Raw genomic sequence first — 26,943 nt, 5'->3', positions numbered from 1 at the left:
AGCTAGGTCGACGGGCTGACCGGATAGCTGGCGAGAAGTCCAAGCGGGTCGACGGGCTGACCGGACGCTTGGCGAGAAGTCCAGCTAGGTCGACGGGCTGACCGGATAGCTGGCGAGAAGTCCAAGCGGGTCGACGGGCTGACCGGACGCTTGGCAAGAAGTCCGACGGTCGACGGGCGACCGGACGTCTGGCAAGGTAAGTCACCGAGGGGAGGATCATGAGGACGCTGCCTTGAAGGAACATTAGGCGCCGATCCGGCTTAGATCCATTTCGATATCTAAGTCGAGATCGTGACTAATTCATTCTCTTGTGGACGGAATCTAAGTCATACTCTTGATGCTAATTTTATTACTTAGCGATCTGTAAAAATGTGCTAACAAACTGTGCTGCAGGGTTTATTTGTCTCGGACTAACACCGCTTTGGTAGGGAAGGTCGCCTGAATGGCCCGGGCCGGAAGTCCGGCCCTGAAGGGATCCAGCGCCTGAGGCAAATTTATCCTGTGACGACGCTGACACTTGAGCAGGTTGGGAGTGTTACGTCACACCCAGCGCCCGGAGCAAGATATAAAGAAGCCCTGTGCAGAGCTTCAACACATCGCCGAGAACTCGAGTCCAATCACTCGCCGCTCGGCCCAACAACGTTCACAAAGCTCCGACGACTCACTCCGGCTCTCCTTTTAATTCATTGTTTGTCGGTTAGCTTTGTTTTCTTTCTTTTCATTAGCAATATTTGTACGTAAATTGTAATTATCCGAATTGCTAGTGAATTGCCCAACGAAGGTACTCAAGGAGTACGGGCCTTCGAGTAGGAGTCGTCACAGGCTCCGAACGAAGTAAAAATCAACCGTGTTCATTTCTTTACTTCCTTACTTTTCCGCTGCGTTTTAACTCGAGATTTTCGAATCGATATTCACCCCCCCTCTATCGAATCTAACGGTCTTACAGTAGTTACCTGTCAAAATAGTTGCAACAACATTGTAGCAGCTAGTCATCGAAATAGCTACTACACTACTGTAGCAGTTAACATTCGAAGTATCTGCTACAACGTTGTAGCAGCTAGCCGTCGAAGTAACTGTTACATCGTTGTAGCAGTTATCTATCAAAGTAGCTGCTATAATATTATAGCAGCTAGCTTTCGAAGTAGCTGCTACACTGTTGTAGAAGTTAACATTCCAAGTAGCTGTTACAACGTTGTAGCATCTAGTCGTCGAAGTAGCTGCTACACCGTTGTAGCAGTTAACATTCCAAGTAGCTGCTACAATGTTGTAGCAGCTATACATCCAATAAAGAGAACATATGTAGGAAGTGGTTGCAGGCGTTGTAACAGGTGTCGACCTTGTACATTGTAGCATAAATCCTTCTAATATATATTAGGATCACAGTCGAGAATTACAAATTAAAATGAAACGAATTATCATTGGTTATGAAATGTGGGAATTGATGATTGGGCAATTCCTTGCAAATTATATAGGCAAAAGCCGGTAAGAAATCAGTTAGGGTTTGTACATTGTTGGATATATTATTGAACAAGCTGAAAACCAGACAGTGGAATGGAGAAAAACTTACGATCGAGAATGGAGAGGGGGTGGTAAGAAAATTGGCATAAGGTATGTGTTCGGTGGCAGTTTCTCGAGCTTCCAGTTAGCCTGAGAACAAGCATGCAACTGTAAGTTGTCCAAGTAGTTTGCAGCGTCTTTGCTTTTACTTGCCTAACAAGTGCAAAGGAAGATGGCGACGAAGGAAGAGGCGAGAGCAAGAGCGAGAGTGAGAGCGAGAGAATGCGGCAAGAGAAATTTCTCTCACCGTCAATTTCAATATATGGCAGAAGAGAAGAGAAAATAAAAGAATTATTTTTTTATAAAAAAATCAAACTGGTAATCCCATATCTGCATGACCATAGCGTCCCTATGGTCGTGCAGTAAGCGCCTAGCATATCATCTATATATATATTATTATTTTATTTTTTTTGTTGATCAAGGCATCATCGACAACTCTGTGCTCGCTTGCTGCTCTTCTTCCATCTCCTTCTTCTTCTCCTCTTCTTCTTCCTCCCAAACCTTACTCTTCCCTTCCTCCCCATAGATCTGACTACAGAGCATGAAGTAGAACACATTGGCCACCGACATCGCCGCCAGCATCCAGTAGTAGTAATCGTATCGCCCCTTGTTCAAGTTCCTGTCCAGCCAACTCACGCTCCCGTTCGTCTCCGTCACCTTGTCCACCACTGCCACGATCACCGCCCCCACCAAGCTCCCCATCCCACTCGTCAGCGACAGCAGCGACAACCCTACGCTTGTCATGCTGCGAGGGAACTCCGAATAGTAGAACTCGATTTGTCCGATGGCGTTGAACGCCTCCGCCAATCCCGTCAGGCAGTACTGCGGTATCAGCCACATCGCCGACATGTGCACTATTCCTTTGTCCATCAGTCCCTGATCGATCGCCCTTCGCCGACGGATGTGCTCTGTGATGGCCATGACGACGGTGGCGATGCTCAAGAGCACCAGCCCGAAGCCCATCCTTTGTTTCAGCCCCAGGCCGCGCGGCCGCCCGGTGAGCCGCGCGAGAGGAGCCACGAGGAGGCGGTCGTAAATGGCAACCCACAGCGAGAGGGTGACGATGGAGAAGACGACCACGGAGCCGGGTGGGATCTGGAAGTGGGGGCCTAGGTGGCGGTCCATGGTCGATGCCTGCAGCACCGGGAAGCTCTGGCTGATGATGATAGCCACCATGATGCCGGTGGACCAGATGGGAAGCACCCGGACCACCGCCTTTAGCACCTCCACCTGCTCCACCGTGCACAGCCGCCACGGGTCAGCCGCAGTGCCGTCGGGGTTGAGGTCCTTCTCGGGGATTCGGATGACGCAAGCTTTGTTCAGGAATCTCAAGCTCTTGGAAGGCACCGTGAGCTTGGAGCCCTTCTTCTTGTGGTACCACGAGTCGGAGGAGTTGGGGGGGAGGATGATGTTGCGGTTCTTGATCGCTACCACAGCGACCTGAGCGAGGCCGGAGAGGACGCTCTTGTTGGGCTTCACCTTGATGTACATGGCGGAGCCGAGGAGGAAGAAAAGGGTGGAGACGACCATGAGCGCGACGGGGACGCCTAAGCCGATGCGCCAGCCCCCATGGTCTTGGATATAGATGATGACGGTGGTCGCGAGGACGAGGGAGACACCGACGGAGACGTAGTACCAGCTAAAGAAAGTCTGGAGGACGCGGACGTTGTCGGCATGGGGTTGGGATTTGCGGCGGTCGAACTGGTCAGCGCCAAAGGCGAGGGAACAGGGACGGACGCCGCCGGTGCCTATGGCCATGAATGCGAACGCGCCGAGGAGGAGGGCGAGCTGCGAGGAGGTGGCGCCGAGGCAATGGCTACCGGCACTGCAAGCGGGTGGCTGAGCTCCGGGAATCATGGCGGTTAGCCAAAGTAGCACCATCCCCTTTCTCAAGAACACAAACTCAAATTTAACGATGATAAAATTCATAATTACAATTTACAAATGATTTTTCATGACAAAATTTCTAGACAATGTATTTTGTGGCTGAATCAAAAAGTAGAAAACAATAATAAAAAAGTAACAGTTCGTTGCTCATTCAAATTTTTTTATATAATCTAGTTATTCAATTAATCAGTCAGGTAGATGGCAGATCCTCTGGACCGAGAAATGATCTCTTAGTATGGATTAGTGAAATGAATGATCCTCATTCATAAAATAGATGTGACCATTTATTTCCATCAATCCATATCAAAGGATCATTCTCTAGACTATAAAAAATGGTCCAAAAAATCTGAGCTGAGTCAGGTAATCACGTTGAATTTCAAAATCACTAATCTATGAAAAAGCTTAACGATGACATTAAGTCCCGGGGGCAACTTAAACATTTCTGTTGTAGCCTTAAATGAAACAATTGCCATCAATTATTAAAATTGCTCTTTCACTTGGCCTTCGAGGCTTCATTTGTGATCTTACAAAATGATGAGATATACATGACACTAAGTTGACTTGAACCAAGCTTCACAATCTATCTTAAAGGATCCAACGACAAAAGGGAGCACTATATAGCCAGATTTTAAACATTGGTCAAAGACCACACACCAACTAATTATTTCTTTTCTTCCCTTTGAACGAGTCCTCATAATAACTCAAAACTTTTAACGCCACAAACATGAGCCACCTACGTCTTATTTGGTTCATGACTTGTTTTTCAAATTTTTTCAAATTAAAAAAAAAACATGTAAAAATCAGTTTCAAAATCCATTAAAAATTAAGAACCACACTTAAAATATGTGATCAGGCTGATTCGATACACTGCAGAGAGAGAGAGAAACAGATTTAATTAGTAGAATTTGTTGGAGAATGTTGGTTATAAATGATCATTAATTTCCCGTGATGATTTCTCGTGTTGGTTATTAATGATAATAATAGAAATAATTTTTAAGTTGGTTTTAATTAATTGAGATATATTATATTTGGCATATGATACGGTGTATGATAGAGGGGTCTGATAAGGGATGGGACAGTCAGAAGTGAAGGGGACGTGGCAGCCAGAAGTCAAAGAGATGTGGTAGTCAGAAGTCAAGGGGGCGTGACAATCAACAGGTATGGAAAGAGGAAGCAAGATCGGGGAATGACGTCAGCCAGCTGATTCCCGACCGAGTTCCCACAGACCGGGACTCTAGATCTGAGACACCTGGAAAGACAGTCGGAGGACACCTGACCAGGATTTGATGGGTTAGACTTTCACGGCCTGGTGGTACTTAAGCCCGGTGCTCTCAGTAAGCTAAAACTTCCGGTCAGCTAACTCCCGATTAGCGATGGGACTATCTTTCCACGGCCTCGGCCCCCAAGGTCTAGGCCAGGCGTTATACCCGACTGATCATCCAGGGTTGTCCTATTCCTTCTCGGTCGGGACAGAAAGCGCTACAGGACAACAAGGTCAGGGAATCGTAACCGCTTGTCAGAGAATAACTGCTAAGTGTTAAGGAATATTCCCACGGTCTGTAGTTACCTACGAGTGGAACCTTCCTTCAGGCTATAAGAGAATGCCACGTGTCCTTCACTGCCCAACAAGTCCTGATACCCAACATTCTCTGACATCGGTCAGACTCTAGAAGGTACGCACTGTCGTATAAAAAGAGAGGGCATGTCCCTCATGCAGGTATACTCTCTCGCACATTCGTACTTATCTTCTACTTTCTTTCTTCTTCATACACTGTTTTCTGGGGAAAAAGTACCTGACTTGAGCGTCAGAGGGCCTGCTCCGGGGACTTTTTTCCTGATTTCTGGCCTCTAACGTCTGTGTACTTGTCTGAGTGTGCGCGGAACTCAGGTACCACTGGCTCAGTCATCGTCTTCCGTCAACACCACGTGGGAGTCCATTTTTGGAAGCGTATACGAGAAAGGCGTCTCAGTCGCCCCTCCGTCAACATCCACAACAGCTCATTCGTCCTTCATCCGACTCAGATTCCGGACAGGATCAATTTGACACCGTCTGTGGGAACTTTCTTCACTTGTTCTGGAGCGTGAAGATAGAGGAGACTGGACAAATCAACGTGACCATAACGGCAAGGGAGTACGAGTTGTTCAAGGAAACTAAGAGATGAGTGACTTCCGACAAACAGGCCACTGCCTTGAGACCATACAAGATGCCGACAGTTTCTAAAGACTTGACTCACGTCTTAGAAAGGGGGTCAAAGAGGAAGCAACCCGAGGAATCCCCCCCCCGGCCTTCTACCGGGAACCAGTCCCGGACTACTACCATAAGGGCCCGGACTATCATAACAAGGAAGAGCAACCACATGCCTCTATGGCGGAAAGCTTCCCGCCCAGGGACTCATAGAAGGGAAAGGCTATAGTCCTCCGGGAGGAGCCCCGAGGGGAACCTGATGAACAGATGCCCTTCTCTTTAAGGGTACTAGAGGAGAAACTACCGAAGGGGTACAAGTCCCCGACCATTGAAGAGTACGATGATAGTAAGGATCTGGAAGACCATCTCCGCAAGTTCTGGAATGCGACGTTGTTACATCAATACAACGATGCAATTAAGTGTCGAGTGTTTCTGAATACTCTATCTGGCTAGGCACAGAAATAGTTTGATGGATTGTCGAATGGTTCCATCACCTATTTTCATGATTTCAAAACTGTTTTCTTGCATCACTTTGCCAGCAACAAGAAGTACTAGAAGACAGACCACTGTCTTTTCACTCTTAAGCAGGAGCTGACCGAGCCCTTGTGAAGTTATATCAAGTGCTTCAACCAGGTGGCTTGGGACGTCTCATTTGCCACCTCTAAAATACAGATGAGCGTCTTCTCTCATGGACTAGTAGAGGGGGAGTTCTTCTGAGATCTCATTTGAGACCCTTTGAAGAACTTCGACGGGATGTTCAGGAAGGCAGCCAGCTATATCAATGTGAAAGAGGCTCAAGCTGTTCGACGCAAAGCAGACAAGGCACCTACTCCCACCAACAAGCTAGAGAAGAGGTCACCCCAACCACTAGCTCAACCTCTTCCGCACGCCCAGGATGCCTGACCGCCCTTCGCTCCCTGTCAGGATCCCAGGCCAGCACAACGTGTGGCAGCGGTTCAAGCCCCCAAGATCTAGACCATGAGGGTCGAGCTATTGCACTTACCATCGGTCCCACACCCATGCCACAAGTGATTGCTTCCAATTCGCCAAAGACAATCGACGCGCAGCTGTGTTGGGCCTACCTCCACATGAGATCGCGTCCGAGACTCAGCAGAGGATACTGGCCAACTAACAGGCCGGAGCATGTCAGCCTGGTAGACCCCAGCTCGACAATGTGGGGCAAGGAAATCAACAGCCCGATCTCAACCAGAAGCTCGGGGAGACTTAAGAAGAGGAAAACAGGGGAAACACGACTATTCGTGAGACCGATATGATCTCAGGAGGGCCCACCAATGGAGACTTCGCTAGGGCTCAGAAGTCTCATGAGCGGCACCTGGAAATACACGCAGTAGGGTGCAGCAAGGAGCAACCTGCAGGACCCGTCATCAGTTTTGGGCCCCAAGACCTGGAGGGGTTAGAGCTTCCACATGACGATGCCATGATAATCAAGGATGTTATCGCCAACAGTCGCGTGGCCAGAGTTTTCATGGATACCGGAAGCTCTATCAACGTGTTGTTCAATAGCGCATTTGAAAGCATGCAAATCGAGGCCAGTGAACTCTAGCCCGTGGCTACTTCATTGTATGGCTTCACCGACAATGAAGTACGACCCATGAGCCAAATCAAGCTAGCCATATCTTTAGGTAGTGAGCCCTTGGTGAGGACGAGGAGGAGCACCTTCATAGTGGTGGATTCGCCGTCCTCATACAACGTCATCTTAGGAAGACCGACACTACACAAGTTCTGGGCGGCGATCTCTACTTTTCATTAGAAGATCAAATTTCCTGTGGGAGACCAAGTCGGAGAAGTTAGGGGTGAGCAACTAGTCTCTCATGGGTGTTACATTGACATGGTGAAGGTGGATGCTCGCAAGGCTCAGTGAACCTAGGATGGCGAGATCCCCGTCATTCAAGAGGAGTCATTGCCTGTAACAGAGGAGCCCATCCCTTGGGAGGAGGTACAACTTTATCCTGATCGCCCGAATAGCCTCACCCGCATATCAAGTAACTTGCCTATTCAGGTCAAGATGGACCTGGTCCAATACTTGACTCGCAATAGAGATGTCTTCGCCTGGTCCCCTGAGGAGCTGCCTGGGGTTAAGCCCGAGGTGGCCAATTGTTGGCGTAGAGATAACACCTCATCAGAGTTAGGGGTGGATTCCATGGTCAGAAGAAGTCAGTCAGAAAAGTACAATGATGCAGGGGGACTCAGTCCTTTTAAAGAGGAAGGTGGAAAGATACGACCTCAAGGCGTTTATGAGGCTCTTCTCCCAAGGTTGATTGGGTAATTAATCAGGTTGCATAGCCAAGGAGCTAGGAAAAGATGCAACATTTAAGAACGTCATGGTGGAACGAGTAAACTAGAGCTGAGTTTAGTTAGTCGGACTTGAGCCTTTTTCAACTAGATTTGGGAGGAGGCTTGTAATATGATGCATGATGGGGGCGGGGGTCTAATAAGGGACGGAGCAGTCAGAAGTCAAGGGGATGTGACAGTCAGAAGTCAAGGGGGGCGTGACAGTCAACAGGTATAGAAAGAGGAAGCAAGATCGAGAAACGACGTCAGCCACTTGATTCCTGGCCGGGTTCCCACAGACCAGGACTCCAGATATGAGACACCTAGGAAGACAGTCGAAGGACACCTGACCAGGATTTGATGGGTTAGGCTTTCATGGCCTAGCGGTACTTTGGCCCGATGCTCTCAGTAAGCTAAAACTCTCAGTTAGCTAACTCCCGGTCAGCTAACTCCCGGTCAGCGCTGGGACTATCTTTCCACGGTCCCGACCCCCCAAGGTCTAGGCCAGGCGTTATACCTGACTGATCATCCAGGGCTGTCCTATTCCTTCCCGATCGGGACAGAAAGCGCTACAGGACAACAAGGTCAGAGAATCGTAACTACCTATCAGAGAATAACTGCTAAGTGTTAGGGAATATTCCCATGGTCTGTAGTCACCTGCGAGTGAAACCTTCCTTCAGGCTATAAGAGGATGTCATGTGTCCTTCACCGCCCAACAAGTCCTAACATCCAACATTCTCTGGCATCAGTCAGCCTCCAGAAGGTACGCACTATCGTATAAAAAGGGAGGACCTCTCCTTCACGCAAGTACACTCTCTCGCACATATATTCGCACTTATCTTCTACTTTCTTTCTTCTTCGTACACTGTTTTTCTTGGGAAAAAGTACTTGACTTGAGCGTTGGAGGGCCTGCTCCAGAGACTTTTTCCCTAGTTTCTAGTCTCTAACGTCCGTGTGCTTGTCTGAGTGTGCGCAAAGCTCAGGTACCATCAGTTCAGTCATCGTCTTCCGTCAGCACCACATGGGAGTCTATTTTTGGAAGCGTATACGAGAAAGGCGTCTCAGTCGCCCCTCCATCAACGTCCGCAATAGCTCACCCGTCCTTCATCTAACTCAGATTCCAGACAGGATCAACACACAATCAAGATTGACATGAATCAAATAATAAAAATAATATTTCCAAGTCTATTATATTACTATGTTTATAATTATTATAATTGTATGTCTTATTTAATCTTTCCATTATTGTTTTAAGATTATAAAAAAAAATGGATATTATTTCTTTCTCTCCCCTATTGATTTCTACGAATTTCTTTTCCACATTGAAAGATTAATTAGTATTCTGCATAAATTGGCAAAAGGTGGAACCGCTACCCTAGCGACCTCCTGGCCTCGACCCCACAAGATTCCAGAGGGAGTAAATAATATTCTGCATAAATTGAGGGTATATGTGGAGATCCAGTAGAGAGAGATTGGAGTCTACTCACAGTCAGGCTGAAGAAGGAGCCGGCTGCGATGACTCGGAACTTGCCTAGCCAGGAATCAGCCAGGAAAGCTCCGAAAATGGGGAGAAAATTGGAGGTGGCTCCCCAAAGGAGCAGCAGTGCCGCCGCCGCCGCAGGCTTCATGTGGTACGTCGCTGTCAGTAGATGATCATATTTGCAAGCAGTCCAAAGCTCGCCACCTTCTCCAGGACTTCATTCGCTGTATGCATCGTCCACCCACTTCAACTGCTCATGATCCCATAAATATACAAGTGGAAATAATTAAGAGTTCGCCGACGAGGAGTTACCGATGATGAAGGGGATGGTAATGAGGCCGCCCTTCTTCCACTGCGGCCGCCTGCCGACCATCTCCTGATGCAGCGCTAACGCCGGAGCTTCCATGCTCATATGATACAAAATAGTGAACAGTGACGATGTTTTATAGGGAGAAGGGGAATCGAGTCAAACATTACAATAATGTTTATGTAAAATGTCACTCCAGACGTCTCTGGTCGCGTGATCGTAAAGAAGTAATTAGGAAACCAAACAAATATACCATTATATGGGAAGATATTTATTTCCCACTTCATTTATATAAATATATTTTATGATGCTCAAATTTTATAAATAAATAAATCTGTTATCTTAATAGTCCCTGCCCCATGGATATGCCCTACAGCTCAAACTCTATAAGGTTAAGATAAATATTTATTCCAAATGGCCCTCTGATATTTAATTGAATTATATCTCCTAAATTTGTTATTTTATTATTACATTTGTATTATCCAAGATTTAAATATTTACTCTATTTTTTAAATGTATAAATATCTAAATCATTCGCTCGCTCATTTATAAAGCAGTGAGTATTTTTTTAATCTTAGTTAATTGAAAAAGAATCTTGCATAACGATAAAATTATTATTATATGATAAAAAAATCATGGATTCAAATTCTGAAAATAATCTTTTGTAAAAAATAAGATAAGACTATGTACAATGAATCCTTCCCAGGGATCCTATATGACAGGAGCTTCGTGTACCAGACTGTCTTTTTTTTTATTTAATCTTAGTTAATTGATACGGAGATATCCTAAGGGCAGAGTAGTAATTAGGAGGAGGAGGAAGGACAGTTTGGTCATTTGAGAGGAGCCCCTTTTTAGGGTACTGTAGACCATTAACAAAAAGGAGGCGGCGGGGTTTTTTCTCCGCCACCAAGAGGAATGGGAGGGGGGGGCAGCTTCCTCTCTAGTCGCCACCCTCGAGCGACGGTTGCCGGCGACGACCATCTCCTTCCTCTTCCTTCTCCTCCTCGCGATGCCGACTACAGCCTTCCTCTTCCTCTTTCGCCTCGCGACGCCGACCACAACCTCCCTCTCCCTTCCATGCTCCTCTCCTCATTGATGCCGGCCGCTCCCGTCCTCTGCTCTCCCTCTCCTCTAGCCGACAAACACTTCGGTCGCCACCTCCTCCCTTCTTCACTCTGACCGCCAACGTCGCTTGGGAGCCGCTTCTCCTCGTGTTGCTTCTCGCTGCCATCTCTTCCTCCCCCCTTTGCCGGCAGTCTCCACGTACAATATCCCCTTCGTCGGCTGTCTCCATTTGCCGCAACCTTCCTCGCCGACATCCACCACACACTGGCAGTCCACGTGTCAACAGTCCATGTGCCGACTCCACCTCGGATCTGATTCTGTGTTGTTGTTGTTGTATGCCGACTCCCGTGCCGATCCAATTGTGTGTCGTATCCCGAGCTACAACCATAGTGCACATCACTACTATGTTTTGGCCTTCGAGCTATGGTTGAATGTCGATCTATGTGTCATCGTCATTGTGTCCCGGCCTACGAGCCGCGGTTGTATTTCAGATTGTGTGCTTTGTGTCTAGCCTTCGGGTTGTTGTTATAGTCCGGTCTACGTGCCGAGATCTTATTCCTTCCCGCGTGTCGCTATCACATCTCGGCCTGTGTGTCGATATCCTATTCTGATTTGTGTGCTAGTGTCATATCTCGGTCTACGTGTCGATATCATATCATGATCTATGTGCTGATGTCATAGCCCAATCTGCGTGTCGTCTTCCAACCGGATCCAAGTCATGCTCGGTTAGGCACCGTCAGATCCATCTCTTCATTTGACTCGGAGTCATCTGCTCTTCTTGGTCACGACCACTCGAGCAGCGTCCCATCCAAGGGCGCCCCCTGGCCAGGGTGCGTTCTCGTACTCACTTCCCATTCATTTTATTATTCTAGTATTAATTTGTTACTCATATATTCGTTGGATCTGCCTCAAGTCTCGGGGTACCAGGGACCGGGACAACCCGGTCGTTGGCTGTAGGTAGCGTTGACCAGAGGACCTTTGACGACTTGGTCAACACAGAAGCCATCTCAACATACCCCCCTCTGGGACATCGCAATTCGGTCAACATTTCATCCACCTCACTCGGTGGTCCATCTAACTCAGTTTCCAGACAGGATCAATTTGGCGCAGTCTGTGGGAACTTTCTCCACCTGTTCTGAAACATGAAGATGGACGACGTTGGGAGGTTCTCTACCATCATCACCATCTCGGAGGATCTTGACGAACATATTATCTTCTACCCTCACTCCACGGGTGTTCGGGAGTCGAGGGATTGAGTTGGAGGTTCAGCTGGCCGACAGGTTAGTTTTTCCATTATATTTTTTCCCTGACTCCACGGGTATTCGGGAGTCAAGGGACCGAGAGAAACCCTCAATCGGTTGGCACGACTCCTTGGTCAGGTACGTTATGTTAGTGCAGCGGGGTCGGCAAGAGGGGGGGGGGGTGAATTGCCTGCAAAATAAGAGTATACCTTCCTCGATTCTTTCAACTCAAATAGTGCAATAGTAATAAAGTAAACTAACAGAAATAAAGAAAAAGACTTAGCAATTTACTTGGTTACAACCAAGAAGGTTGTTAATCCAAAGCAGTAGAAAAAAGCTCTGAAAGATCTCCTTTTCTTAAGGTGGAGAAGCCTTTTATACACTAGAAGCTCAGAACTATTGCTAGAAATGAATACAGAGTTGATTGCTTGATTGGATTCTATTTCCTAGCTCCATGAGACATTTTATAGCTCCTGGAAATCTTATCTCGAAGGTCCAAGGCGCCTCCAATAAAGGTCCAAGGCGACTCCAACAAGTGGATGGATAAAACTTTATCCATTGCACAAACGGTTGTCTTTGACCTGTCTGAGGCGCCTCCATTAAGCAATGAGGGCGCCTTCAAGGTGAAGGCGCCTCCATTGATCAATGAAGGCGCCTTGGGCCTTACTTCCAGCTCACTTTCTCTTTTGTTTTGACTTCCGAAACTCCATGCGTTTGGATGATTCTGACCAACCGAAATAGGGCTCACCCGAACCCAATTTCCGGCCTTTTCCTCAAGCAGTCTTCCATCCCGGCTTTACGTCCCTCGAATGTCGTGCACGTTCTTCTATCCCACCGGTGTACTCTTCCGCAGCTCTCTTGTCCTTCGGACGCACCGAGCCCATCGACTCCCTTCCCGTGCCGTCCTTCTCGCTAACTGCGTCTTCCGCTCGACTTCTTGCGCTCCTAAGCTCCTGCACACTTAGACACAGGGATCAAAAACAAACAGGACCTAACTGACTTGGTTGATCACATCAAAACAACTACGGGGTCCAACAATCTCCCCCTTTTTGATGTGTATCAACCCAAGTTCAAGTTAGGGTAAAAACAAACAAATAGTAATTTTAAGAAAATTACTAAACTAACATTTAAAGCACAAAAAATTGTAATAATAAAATTTGCATAAGTTAGAAAAAAAATTTAATTTTCCTAACTTCCCCTAAACTTGTTACCTAACTCTCCCTTTTTGATCACAGCAAAAACGGGGTTAAAAAAATTTTTCCAAGTCATTTCAAAAATGATTTTCGAAGTAAAAATTTCAAGTTAAAGGAAAAATTTTTCTTGCGCCGAAATTTCAAGAAAAAAAAATTCTAAGTAAATTTTATGAGAAATTTTTTTTTGAAGAATTTCCAAGGAAATGTTTAAAAACTTTTCAAAGTATTATTTTATTCTAATTTTAATACTTTTATCAGAAAGTTAATTAAACATTTTGTTTTGATGTTTCGGCTTCCAGGTCGTGGCGAGGCACTAGGTCTTTTTGATTTTTGGAACAACAACCACTTCCTTAGACAAAGACTTATAAAGAAACTCACTGTTTAATTTTCTTCTCTGAAAGCGCTAAGTTAAAGAGATTTTGATTCAGTAAAGATTTTGGAACCCAGTATAGATTCCTTGCTACAGAGTTGGTTAAAAACATAGGGGGTACATATCCCTTAGGTATTCTTTTAAGTTGACCCTGATGTTTTCTTATATACCAATTTAATTTTCCATAGATCTTTATTTTTGATTTTTGAAAAACATTAGTTTTTAAACATGCATCAGATTTTAACTTTTCAATTTGGAGTTTCAATTCATCATTTTCAGATTTGATATAAACTAACATTTTATCTAAATTAGTAATTTCTTTTTCTGATTCAGCTAAGTCTTTAGAAAGAGCTTTAATAAATTGAATCGACTGTTTAGGGTTTAGAGCACGTACCTTACTTACCTTACTTTATGATGCTCCCCCTTCATCAAGGCTTTCCTCTTCTGATGTTCCTCCTCCTTCATCTATGCTCATTTATGAACTTGACTCTTCTTCTAGCTGGTGGTTCGCCATCAACACTAGTCCCGAGAAGGCTTCGACTTCATATTCGGAGGATGTTGAATCGTCCCACGTGACCTTCAAGATTTTGTGCTTGGAGGAATTTGACTTGTACTTTACCTTCTCCTTGTCTTTTGTCTTTTGCTTTATTCTTGGGCAGTCATCCTTGATATGCCCTTCTTCGTTGCAATTATAGCACCGAACCGTTCTTCTGTTGCGCTGATGCTTTCTCGACTGTGATCGAAATTTATTAGTTTTAAGAAATTTATTGAAATGTCTTACCAGTAGCGCCGCTTCAGTTTCGTCGATCGACGCTTCGGAGTCGGGATCGTCTTTTTCGGCTTGTAGGGCAATGTTGAGGTTCGAATTCTCTACTTGTTTAGGCTATGCAAGTCGAGACTCGTGAAGTTCGAAGGTAGAAAACAAACTTTCTAAACTACTTGTTGAAATCTCAAGGTTGTTTTGGTGTGATCAACAAGTTAAGTTAGGTCCTGTTTGTTTCTAACCTTGTGTCTAAGTGTGCAGGAGCTTAGGAACATAGGTAGTTGAGCGGAAGATGTAGCTAGTGAGAAGGACGACAGTCCGAGGGACGAGGTGCTGCGGAAGAGTACACCGGCGGATGAGAAGGAAGCGTGCGGTGGTTCCGAGGGACGAAAGCCGGAGCGGAAGATTGCTCGGGGAGCAAGAGACTCAGCTAGCGAGAAGTGTTAGGACCTTCGGATAGCGGCTAGAGAGGGGGGGGGGTGTGAATAGCCGACCTCAAATTCACGTTTCTTCCTACAATTTAGGTTAGCGCAGCGGAAATACAATGTAGAAACGAAAGTGGAGAAGATCAAACCTCAAACACGATGATGTAACGAGGTTCGGAGATGATACTCCTACTCCTCGGCGTGTCCGTAAGGTGGACGAAGCCTATCAATCCGTCGGTGGATGAGACCCCGGAAAATCGGCTAATAGAAACTCCTTCTGGGTGGAGAAACCTCGCCACAAACTACTTGCAATAGCAAGATAGAAGTACAAAGATACAGCACAATACAAAGGCAGTAAGAATGTAAAAACACAGCTTGCCTTCTCGTCGACTGGATGAAGCAGCAACTTCACGAAACACCTACAACAGCAGGAACCAGCCGAAGGAAGCTTCCACGAAGCTTCAGGAAAATGAGAGCTCAGCAAAGCTCTGATTGTAGTAAGATCAGAAAGAAAAGAGAGGCTTCCTCCTACTGTAGAGGCACTCGACCCCTTTATATCCCTGAACCTGCGAACCTGCGAAGAGGGCAGAGGATACAGCAGAAAGCTAGCCGTCAGACTAATCTAGAGCCGGACCGATCAGTTCCACCGATCGGTCAGACTTTCTCGATCGGTCCGGGACCGATCAGACCTATGCCGATCGGATCCAAAGACTCTTCACCGTGCAGTGTCGTGGAACGGTCCGTGGACCGATCAGATTCCACAGAGTGGTTGTGCATCTTCTTCTCCCGATCTTCTTCGTCAGAGGATTACCGATCGGTCACCGACCGATCGTAATTCACGTAAACACACTGCTTGGTTACCGATCACCACCGCACCGATCACCAACGAAGCGTATCATCGATCGGTCACTGATCGATCCGTGTTTAGAGCTCCCACCCTAAACCCTCACCGGTCTAGAGAATGAGCTACCGAGCCCTCTCGGACCTAGTCCGGAGAACGAGCTACCGAGCCCTCTCCGACCTCCCATGTCCGGGTCCAGAGAACGAGCCACTGAGCCCTATCTCGACCTAGTCCGAGAACGAGCTACGAGCCTCCGACTTCATCCGGTCTAGAGAACGAGTTACCGAGCCCTCTCTGACCTAGTCCGGAGAACGAGCTACCGAGCCCTCTCCGACTTCGTTTGGTCCAGAGAACGAGCTACCGAGCCCTCTCTGACCTAGTCCGGAGAACGAGCTACCGAGCCCTCTCCGACTGGTCAACCGATCGAGCTACCGAGCCCTCTTTGACCACAGTTCGGAGAATGAGCCCCCTCCGACTTCCCATGCCAAGTTTCCATACTTGACTTTTCCGTGCCAAGTCTCCATACTTGGACTTTTCCGTGCCAAGCTCCTGCTTGGACTTTTCCGTGCCATGTCTCCATACTTGGACTTTTCTCGTGCCAAGCTCCTGCTTGGACTTTTCACCGGATGTCTGGTCAATCTTGACCTATCTGGATTTCCTGCCTGGCTTCACTCACCAGGACTTTCCAACTGCCTGGCTTCACTCACCAGGACTTTCCCTTGCCTGGCTTCACTCACCAGGACTTTCACCTGGCTTCACTCACCAGGATTTCCCGAATCAGGTCGACTCACCTCGGGTCAACCAGGTCAACCTTGACCAAAGATTGCACCCACAATCTCCCAAGTTTGTATTCTGTCAATCATCAGAATACAACTTTTCTACTCTCGTCAAACATCAGAATAGAACTTTTCTATTCTCGTCAAACATCAAAATACAACTCGAGTCAGGTCAACTCGAGTCGGGTCAACCAGGTCAACCTTGACCTAAGGTTGCACCAACAATCTCCCCCTTTTTGATGTTTGACAAAAACCATAATCAAGTTAGGTTAACCCGATAACCTAACTTAGGTTTTCCAATAGTTCTCCAATGAATGTTCTTCCTTGAACATTCTCCCCAAACTCCAATGTTTTTCCTTGAACATTTTCTAACCATTCTCCCCCTTTTTGACACACATCAAAAAGAGTGAATCAAGGTTAAGAGTTTCTTCATAATGAAAGTCCCATACCTTTCATTGAAACCCTTAATTTCCCCCTTGATACTAAAGACAATAATCAACTTAGTGATAATCCCATATCACCCATCCTCAGAAATCGAGTAAAAACTCCCCCTAAAAGTCAACTCCCCTTTGACCAATAGGTAAAACTCCCCCTAAAGGTCAACTCCCCCTTGACCATTGCACCAACAATGTCTTGGAGAGTTTCAATCCTTTAGAAATCTAAAATACCAACTTCCAGCTGAAATTTCAGACAATCAGTCGAAAATCAGCCCTTTACTGGATCGGTCACCAGACTGATCCACACTTCCCTAGATCGGTCCAGTGACCGATCCAGACCTCCCTGGACCGATCAGCATCCCCTCTGATCGGTCCACAAAGCTCTGATAGGAATTTCTGATTTTTCTCCCGAAATTCAGAAACCCCTAAAAAATCACAGAAAATTCCAAAAATTGTAAAACTTTGAGGATACATTCCTCATAACATATATTATCATGGAAAAATAGTTTTCTATGAAAATAACTTCCATTTTTAAATCTTGATACAAAGTTCGAAAGACTTTGAAATAGTTCAAGGTTAATCCATCTTTGTATCAACTTGCTCAATGATGAATGCTATCACTAGAAAAGCTTCATCAAGGTTTTTCAAATCAATTTTGAAATGATTTTAAACCATTCAATTTAGGATCACAATCTTAGGGCTAAATGTACATGACTTGTACACAAGCTTTCCCTATGATCCTCAATTTCTAATTAGGCTCATCTAGGTACACAAATTGAGTTTTTATCCTTAAATCAATTCAATTGATCATACATGCAAGAGATGATGACATGACATAAAATAATATCATAAGTGGAAACATGTGCCAATGTCATGATGTCATGGCATAAAGTATGAAAGTTAAATAAGGCATGACATATAACTAACCTAAGCATTATCATGACATTTCAAATGATAGTAAATTAGATATGATGTCATGACATGGCATATGACAAACAATATATGGCAAATAACGTATAAAGGTATGGAAAATACCTAATTCTAGCTTTAGTTGCCATTTTTGATAATTTTGATCATTTTGCCATAAATTCTATATTCCTAAGTGTAATAGACCTAAAATCATATACTAACGATTTTTAGATCACTATGTGCCAATTAGATTGACCCTAGAAGATTCCTCAAATGTGATTGGCACATCCTAATCACCTTAGGAATAATTTTTAATTTCATTTTCAAGGCTTGGTTATACCTTGAAACTTCCTAAAATGCCACCTTTTGCCATGATTAGGTTAACTACCTATCCAAATAAGGTGGGCACACCCTAAACCATCTAGCGTGAAGGAATCACGCTCCTAGGAACCCAATACCTATTTGAGCTCATTGGGTTTACTAAATATTCACTAGGGATGACTTCCCTAGCAACCCTCCTAATGACCCTCCTAGGCTTTAAAGCCTTGGTCATTTGAGACTCATCAAGATCAACTCTAGGGTTGACTCCCCTTGTGACCTTGGTGATGGTCTTCCTAGCCCTAGGTCTTGTTCCATAATCGAATGGAACATTATGGTAAGTGGGTTTGACCACTTGAGACTTAGGTTTGTGACTCAAACCTCTCATGTCCTTGGGCTTTTGCTTTTGACTCTTAGACCCTAGAGTTGACTTCTCCAAATTCTTAAGGGCCTTTTCTAAAGTGTCAAGTCTTGACCTTAAGACTTGATTTTCCTTCTCTAATACCTCAAGTTTTAATTTGTCATTTTTCTTTGAGGTATTCCTAGGCATATGTCTAGTTGTTTTGGGATTCCTATCTAGGTTTTCCTTAACCTTAGATGAATTAATTCTAGGGTTGGTACTTCTAGTATTGTCCTTATCTAGACTAACATGTTTGGCACCTAAGCACATGTATCAGTTTCTATAGTCATCATGCTTATCATTATTGACAAATGCAATAAAGCTACTAGCATGTGTCTTATTAGAATTGCAAGGATATGCCTTAAAGGGTACCTTAGGGCTTGCCTTAGCTCCCCCCATAGATGTGCTTGGTCTTGGTCTCTTGTCCTTGTGAGGTTGCCTCCCCCTCGGACATTGGCTTCTATAATGTCCCCTTTGCTTGCATTGGAAGCACACCACGTGCTCCTTGTCCTTGCGTATCGGGACTCCGGCTTCCTTGACCTTTGGCGCCGGTGGAGTCTTCCTAATCCTCTTTGGACATTTACTCTTGTAATGCCCATATTCCCTACACTCAAAACACATTATATGTAATTTATTTGAAATTAAGTTGCTTGAGTTACCTAGGGTTGAGGATGGATATACGCTCTCTTCTTCATCCCTTCCGGAGGTAGAGGCTTCTTCTTGCACCAATCTTAATGAAGAACTCTCCTCCTCTTCTTCCTTAGATGTTGAGTAGCCCTCAACTTCTAATTCCATACCTCCATGATGTGAGCTACTTGGCTCACTTGACTCCTCTTTATGACTTGAATTGGAGCTCTCCTCATGGAACTTAGCCAAGTTGTTCCACAACTCCTTGGCATCGTTGTATCCACCTATCTTACACAAGATATCATTAGGTAATGAAAATTCAAGGATTTTCGTTACCTCGTCGTTGATTGTGGATTGGTGGATTTGTTCCTTCGTCCACTTCTTCTTCTCGAGAGGTTCTCCCTTTTTATCCACCGGAGGAGTAAAACCTACTCGTACACAGTTCCAATTCACTAGGTTAGTCATAAGAAAATACTTCATTCTTACCTTCCAATACGCGAAGTCGTCACGATCGTAGAAGGGTGGAATCGTGATGTCTTCTCCAAGTAGATCCATTCTCTAGCTTGTGCTCCCCCGGGTGTTAATCCGTCGAAGAGCAACCTCGCTCTGGTACCACTTGTTAGGACCTTCGGATAGCGGCTAGAGAGGGGGGTGTGAATAGCCGACCTCAAATTTGTTGGGATCCTTCGTACGGAGGCTAGAGAGGGGGGGTGTGAATAGCCGACCCCAAATCGTCGCGTTTCTACAAACTAGGGTTAGCGCAGCGGAAATAAAACGAATAAAAACGAAAGCGGAAAGATCAAACCTCAAACTCGTCGATGTAACGAGGTTCGGAGATAAACTCCTACTCCTCGGCGTGTCCGTAAGGTGGACGAAGCCTATCAATCCGTCGGTGGATGAGTCCCCAGAAAACCGGCTAATAAGAACTCCTTCTGGGTGGAGAAACCTCACCACAATATCTCTTGCAACATCAAGAATGAAGTACAGAAATACAGCAAGAAATACAGACAATATGAATGTAAAACACCTTGCTTACCTTCGACTGGTTTCCGTTGACGGCAAAGAACTTCACTAAGAACAAAGAAGAATGACCACCTGAAGCTCACAAGAAGCTTCGTAAACAAAGAACTCAAAGAAAGCTCAAATCACGCCTCGTGAAGAAGAGAGTTATCTATTCTTTCGCTCATCAGAGGTCTTATACCGCACTGCGAAGAAGACAAAGAAGACAGTAATCTAGCCGCTGGGTCGCAACCAGGTGGACCGATCAGTCAAGCCCGATCGGTCCAGATTCTCTCCGATCGCCTTGGGGACCGATCAGACTGTGCTGATCGGTCCCTGCATCGATCAACCTTCACGCAGAACTCGCCAAGTTCTTCGATTATCTCCCGATCGGTCCGTGGACCGATCAGTGGTGCATGGATCGGTCCACGCATCGATCCTCCTTTCTCTTTGCCTTCGCTGCTTCCGATCGGTCCGCAGACCGATCGAGCAACATACAATCGTAGCAAGTTTGATCGATCGGTCATCGACCGATCGATAACCCAGTTAGACACCGATCGATCCACCGATCGATCCGAGCTCGTTTTTGCCCAAACCAAGTCCAAACCAATACCCGGTCAACCTTGACTGTTGGTACATCATGCTTAGCATCCGTCACCCTTGACCTGCTAAGACTCCACCAAGTGTCCGGCCAACCTTTGACCCACTTGGACTTTTTCTTTGTGTCAAGTATCCGGTCACTCTCTTGACCTACTTGACATTCTCAACACCAGATGTCCGATCACCCTTGATCCATCTAGATTTTCCTTGCCCGGCTTCACTCACCGTGACTTTCACCTAGCTTCACTCACTAGGGTTTTCACGGCTTCACTCACCAGATTTCCAATCTGCCCGGCTTCACTCACGGGACTTCCACCTGCCCGCTTCACTCACGAGACTTTCCATCCGCCTAACATCAGCTAGGACTTTCCTCACCGCCTCGGCTTCACTCACCGTGACTTTCCACCGCCTAACATCCCACTAGGACTTTCCCACCGCCTGGCTTCACTCACCGGACTTTCCTTCCGCCTAACATCCCAGTTAGGACTTTCCTCGCCAAACTCCTGCTTGACTTCTCCGTGCCAAGTCTCCATTCTTGGACTTTTCCAGCCAAGTCTCCATACTTGACTTTTCCCTGCCAAGTCTCCACACTTGATTTTCGCCAAGCTCCCTCGCTTGGACTTTTCCAGTGCCAAGTTCCCTGCTTGGACTTTTTCCGTTGCCAAGTCTCCATACTTGGACTCTTTCCCAAATCAGGTCAACCAGGTCAACATTGACCTACGGTTGCACCAATAATCTCCCAAACATCTATTCTTGTCCCATATCAAGAATACAACTCTTCCACGAGTGTCAACCATCAAAATACAACTCAACTAGGTCAACCTTGACCTAAGGTTGCACCAACAATCTTCCTAAGTCAAACATCAAAATATAACTCGAGTCAGGTCAACTCGAGTCAGGTCAACCATGTCAACCTTGACCTAAGGTTGCACCAACAATCTCCCCCTTTTTGATGTTTGACAAAACCATAATCAAGTTAGGTTAATCCGATAGCCTAACTTAGGTTTCCCAATGTTCTTCAATGTTCTTCCTTGAACATTCTCCCTTTCTCCCCCGACATCTCTCCCCTTTTTTGACACACATCAAAAAGAGGGAATCAAGGTCAAGAGTTTCTTCATAATGAAAGTCTCATACCTTTCATTGAAACCCTTAATTTCCCCCTTGATACTAAACACAACAATCAACTTAGTGATAATCCCATATCACTCAAGTCTTTAGGAGTAAAAACTCTCCCTAAAAGTCAACTCCCCCTTGACCATTGCACCAACAATGTCTTGGAGAGTTTCACACCTTTAGAAATCCAACACACCACTTTCCCGAGCTGAAATTTCAGACAACTGGTCGAAATTCAGCAAATTCAGCACGCCTGATCGGTCACCGGACCGATCAGGACCCCTCTGGATCGGTCCCCAGACCGATCCAGCCTTCCCTGGATCGGTCCAGTGACCGATCCAGCTTTGGACAGATTCGAGTCCTGATTTCCTTCTCCCGAAATTCAGAAACTCACAACAAATTCCAGAAAATTCTAAAAATTATGAAATTTTGAGGATACATTCCTCATAACATATACTATCAAGGAAAAATAGTTTTCTATGAATATAGATTCCATTTTTCAATCTTGATACAAAGTTCAAAAGACTTTGAAATAGTTCAAAGTTAAGTAAACTTTATATCACAATGTTCAATGATGAATGCTATCACTAGAATGGCTTCATCAAGGTTTTTCAAATCAATTTTGAAATGATTTTAAACCCTTTTAATTTAGGACCATAATCTTAGGGCTAAATGTACATGACTTGTACACAAGCTTTCCCTATGATCCTCCATTTCTTGAATTAGGCTCATCTAGGTACAAGAACTATGCACCTTGATCCTAATTCATGATCCTAATATCTCACACACATCTAAAGTGTATCAAACACATCCATGGCAATTTTGATGTGAGATATGGGTTTAGGTATCTTAGACTAAGGTCTCATGCATTTTCTAAACACAAATTTGATCTTAATATCAAAATGTGTTTTTCATCCTTAAATCAATTCAATTGATTATTAATGCAAGAGATGATGACATGGCATAAAATGGTATCATAAATGAAAACATGTGCCAATGTCATGATGTCATGGCATAAAGTATGAAACTTAAATAAACATGACATAAAAACTAGCCTAAGCATTATCATGACATTTCAAATGATAATATAACTAAACATGATGTCATGACATGTGAGGGCAAACAATCATGGCAAGATTTAGCATAAATAAATATACCTAGATTACCTATCTAAGTATCTTTAACCACTTGGCTAACTTCAAATTTAATCCTAGATTGCCCCAAAATGCCAAAATCCTAATTTTGACACTTCTTGAACTCTAGATTAATTCATGCCACTTAAAGATCAAATTTATCCTCAAAACTTGGCATGTTTCATTTTTTTCGAGAGTTCTCTAGATTTTCCCAAATTGTGCCAATTGAGATTAAAAATGAAATTTCCAATCTTTAGGCACATTTAACTCTTCCAAGGAGTAAATATTAATGATTGTTCCATTTCATTTTCAAAGGTTCCCAAAAACCTTGAAAATGCTCATTGAGTGTCAATTTCCTCAAAGTTGGGTTAACTACCCTTCTAATCGGAGTTGACACTCTCTAACTCATCTATGAGGTAGAGAAGATGCTCCTAGGAACCCAATACCTATTAGAGCTCATTGGGTTCACTAAATATTCACTAGGGATAACTTCCCTAGCAACCCTCCTAATGACCCTCTTAGGCTTTAAAGCCTTGGTCATTTGGGTCTCATCAAGGTCAACTATGGGGGTGACTGCCCTTGTGACCTTGGTAATGGTCTTCCTAGCCCTAGGTTTTGTTCCATAATCGAATGAAACATTATGATAAGTGGGCTTGACCAATTGGGACTTAGGTTTGTGACCCAAACCTTTCTTATCCTTGGATTTGGGTTTTTGACCCCTAGACCCTAGAGTCAAATCCTTAAGAGCCTTTTCTAGATAGTCAAGTCTTGACCTCAAGACTTGATTTTCTTTCTCTAATACCTCAAGTTTTGATTTATCATTTTTCTTTGAGGTATTCCTAGGCATGTGTCTAGATGATTTGAGATTTCTATCTAGATTTTCCTTAGCCTTAGATGAGTTAATTCTAGGGTTAGCATTTCTAGAATTGTTCTTATCTAGGCTAACATGCTTGGCTCCTAAGCACATATATCGATTCCTAAGATTATCATGCTTATCATTCTTGACAATTGCAATAAAACTACTAGCATGAGTCTTATTATTATTGCAAGAATGTGCCTTTAATGTTACCTTAGGGTTTGCCTTAACTCCCCCTATCGACGTGCTCGGTCTCTTGTCCTTGTGAGATTGCCTCCCCCTCGGACATTGACTCCGATAATGTCCCCTTCGCTTGCATTGGAAGCACACCACGTGCTCCTTGCCCTTGCGTTTTGGGACTCCGACTTCCTTGATCTTTGGCGCTGGTGGAGTCTTCTTAGTCTTCTTTGGACATTTACTCTTGTAATGTCCAAATTCCCTACACTCAAAACACATTATATGCAATTTACTTGAACTTAAAGTGTTTGAGTTACCTAGGGTTGAGGATGGATGGATGCTCTCTTCTTCATCCCTCCTGGAGGTAGAAGCTTCTTCTTCGTGCTCCGATCTTGAAGAAGAACTCACCTCTTCTTCTTCTTTAGATGTTGAGTAGCCCTCAACTTCTAATTCCTCACCTCCACGATGTGAGCTACTTGGCTCACTAGGCTCCTCTTCATGGCTTGAAGTGGGGCTCTCCTCATGGAGTTTGGCCAAGTTGTTCCACAACTCCTTGGCATTATTGTATCCTCCTATCTTACACAAAATATCATTAGGTAAAGAAAATTCAATGATTTTCGTTACCTCATCATTGATTTCGGATTGTCGGATTTGCTCTTTCGTCCACTCCTTCTTCTTGATAGGTTTTCCTTCCTCATCCATCGGAGGGGAAAACCCTTCTTGTACACAAAACCAATTTAACATATTAGTCCTAAGAAAATACATCATTCTTACCTTCCAATATGTGAAGTTGTCGTGAGACTCGTAGAAGGGTTGAATCGTGACATCTTCTCCATAGAGATCCATCTCTAGCCCGTGCTCCCCCGGGTGTTGATCCGTCGAAGAGCGGCCTCGCTCTGATACCACTTGTTGGGATCCTTCGTACGGAGGCTAGAGAGGGGGGGGGGGTGTGAATAGCCGACCCCAAATCGTCGCGTTTCTACAAACTAGGGTTAGCGCAGCGGAAATAAAACGAATAGAAACGAAAGCGGAAAGATCAAACCTCAAACTCGTCGATGTAACGAGGTTCGGAGATAAACTCCTACTCCTCGGCGTGTCCGTAAGGTGGACGAAGCCTATCAATCCGTCGGTGGATGAGTCCCCGGAAAACCGGCTAATAAGAACTCCTTCTGGGGGGAGAAACCTCACCACAATATCTCTTGCAACAGCAAGAATGAAGTACAGAAATACAGCAAGAAATACAGACAATATGAATGTAAAACACCTTGCTTGCCTTCGACTGGTTTCCGTTGACGAAGCAGCAACTTCACGGAAGAACAGCAGCAGCTGACCAGCCAGGGAAGCTCACAAGAAGCTTCAGAAACAAAGAACTCAGCAAAGCTCAAATCACAGTCTCGTGAAGAAGAGAGTTATCTATTCTTTCGTCTATTGTAGAGGTCTTATACCTGCACCTGCGAAGAAGACAAAGAAGACACAGAATCTAGCCGTTGGGTCGCAACGGCTAGTGCGTGGACCGATCAGGCTGAAGCCTGATCGGTCCAGATCCTCTCTGATCGGCCTTGGGACCGATCAGACTGTGCTGATCGGCCCCGCACCGATCAACCTCTTCTGCAGAACTCGCCCAAGTTCTTCGATTGCCTCCCGATCGGGTCTCGGACCGATCAGGATGTGGATCGGTCCACGCATCGATCCTCCTTTCTCTTTGCCTTCGTTGCTCGACGGCCCGCACCGATCGATAACATACAAGAGATAGTTACCGATCGTCATCGACCGATCAGATAACCTGTATCACCGATCGATCCACCGATCGATCCGAGCTCGGATTTTGCCCAAACCAAGTCCAAACCAATACCCGGTCAACCTTGACTGTTGGTACATCATGCTTAGCATCCGGCACTCCTGACCTGCTAAGACTCCCCACCAAGTGTCCGGTCAACCTTTGACCCACTTGGACTTTTCTCTTCTGTTAAGTATCCGGTCACCTCTTGACCTACTTGACCTTCTCAACACCGATGTCCGATCACCCTTGATCCATCTAGATTTTCCTTGCCCGGCTCACTCACCGTGACTTTCACCTAGCTTCACTCACTAGGGTTTTCACCGGCTTCACTCACCAGGATTTCCAATCTGCCTGGCTTCACTCACCAGGACTTATCAAACTACCTGGCTTCACTCACCAGGACTTTCCATCTGCCTAACATTACTCACCAGGACTTTCACCTGGCTTCACTCACCGGACTTTCCACCGCCTAACATCCCGCTTAGGACTTTCCCACCGCCTCGGCTTCACTCACTGTGACTTTCCTCCCGCCTAACATCCCGCTTAGGACTTTCCTCGCCAAACTCCCCGCTTGACTTCTCCGTGCCAAGTCTCCATTCTTGGACTTTTCCAGTGCCAAGTCTCCATACTTGGACTTTTTCCCGTGCCAAGTCTCCACACTTGGACTTTTCGCGTGCCAAGCTCCCTGCTTGGACTTTTCTAGTGCCAAGTTCCCTGCTTGGACTTTTTCCGTTACCAAGTCTCCATACTTGGACTCTTTCCCAAATCAGGTCAACCAGGTCAACATTGACCTACGGTTGCACCAATAATCTCCCAAACATCTATTCTTGTCCCATATCAAGAATACAACTCTTCCACGAGTGTCAACCATCAAAATACAACTCAACTAGGTCAACCTTGACCTAAGGTTGCACCAACAATCTTCCTAAGTCAAACATCAAAATATAACTCGAGTCAGGTCAACTCGAGTCAGGTCAACCAGGTCAACCTTGACCTAAGGTTGCACCAACAAAATTCACGTTTTTCTTACAATTTAGGTTAGCGCAGCGGAAATACAATGTAGAAACGAAAGTGGAGAAGATCAAACCTCAAACACGATGATGTAACGAGGTTCGGAGATGATACTCCTACTCCTCGGCGTGTCCGTAAGGTGGACGAAGCCTATCAATCCGTCGGTGGATGAGACCCCGGAAAATCGGCTAATAGAAACTC

General features: G+C 45.3%; 1 pseudogene; it reads right to left on the bottom strand.

The window, feature by feature from the left end:
* Positions 1-1,974: 1,974 nt before the first annotated feature.
* On the bottom strand, positions 1,975-9,807 carry LOC121996240 (annotated as a pseudogene).
* Positions 9,808-26,943: the final 17,136 nt, after the last annotated feature.

Source organism: Zingiber officinale, chromosome 1A (genome assembly GCF_018446385.1).
Source record: "Zingiber officinale cultivar Zhangliang chromosome 1A, Zo_v1.1, whole genome shotgun sequence".
In the NCBI taxonomy this organism is placed as follows: Eukaryota; Viridiplantae; Streptophyta; class Magnoliopsida; order Zingiberales; family Zingiberaceae; genus Zingiber; species Zingiber officinale.
Note: the sequence above shows the minus strand (reverse complement) of the source record. Positions and strands in the feature narration are given on the sequence as shown.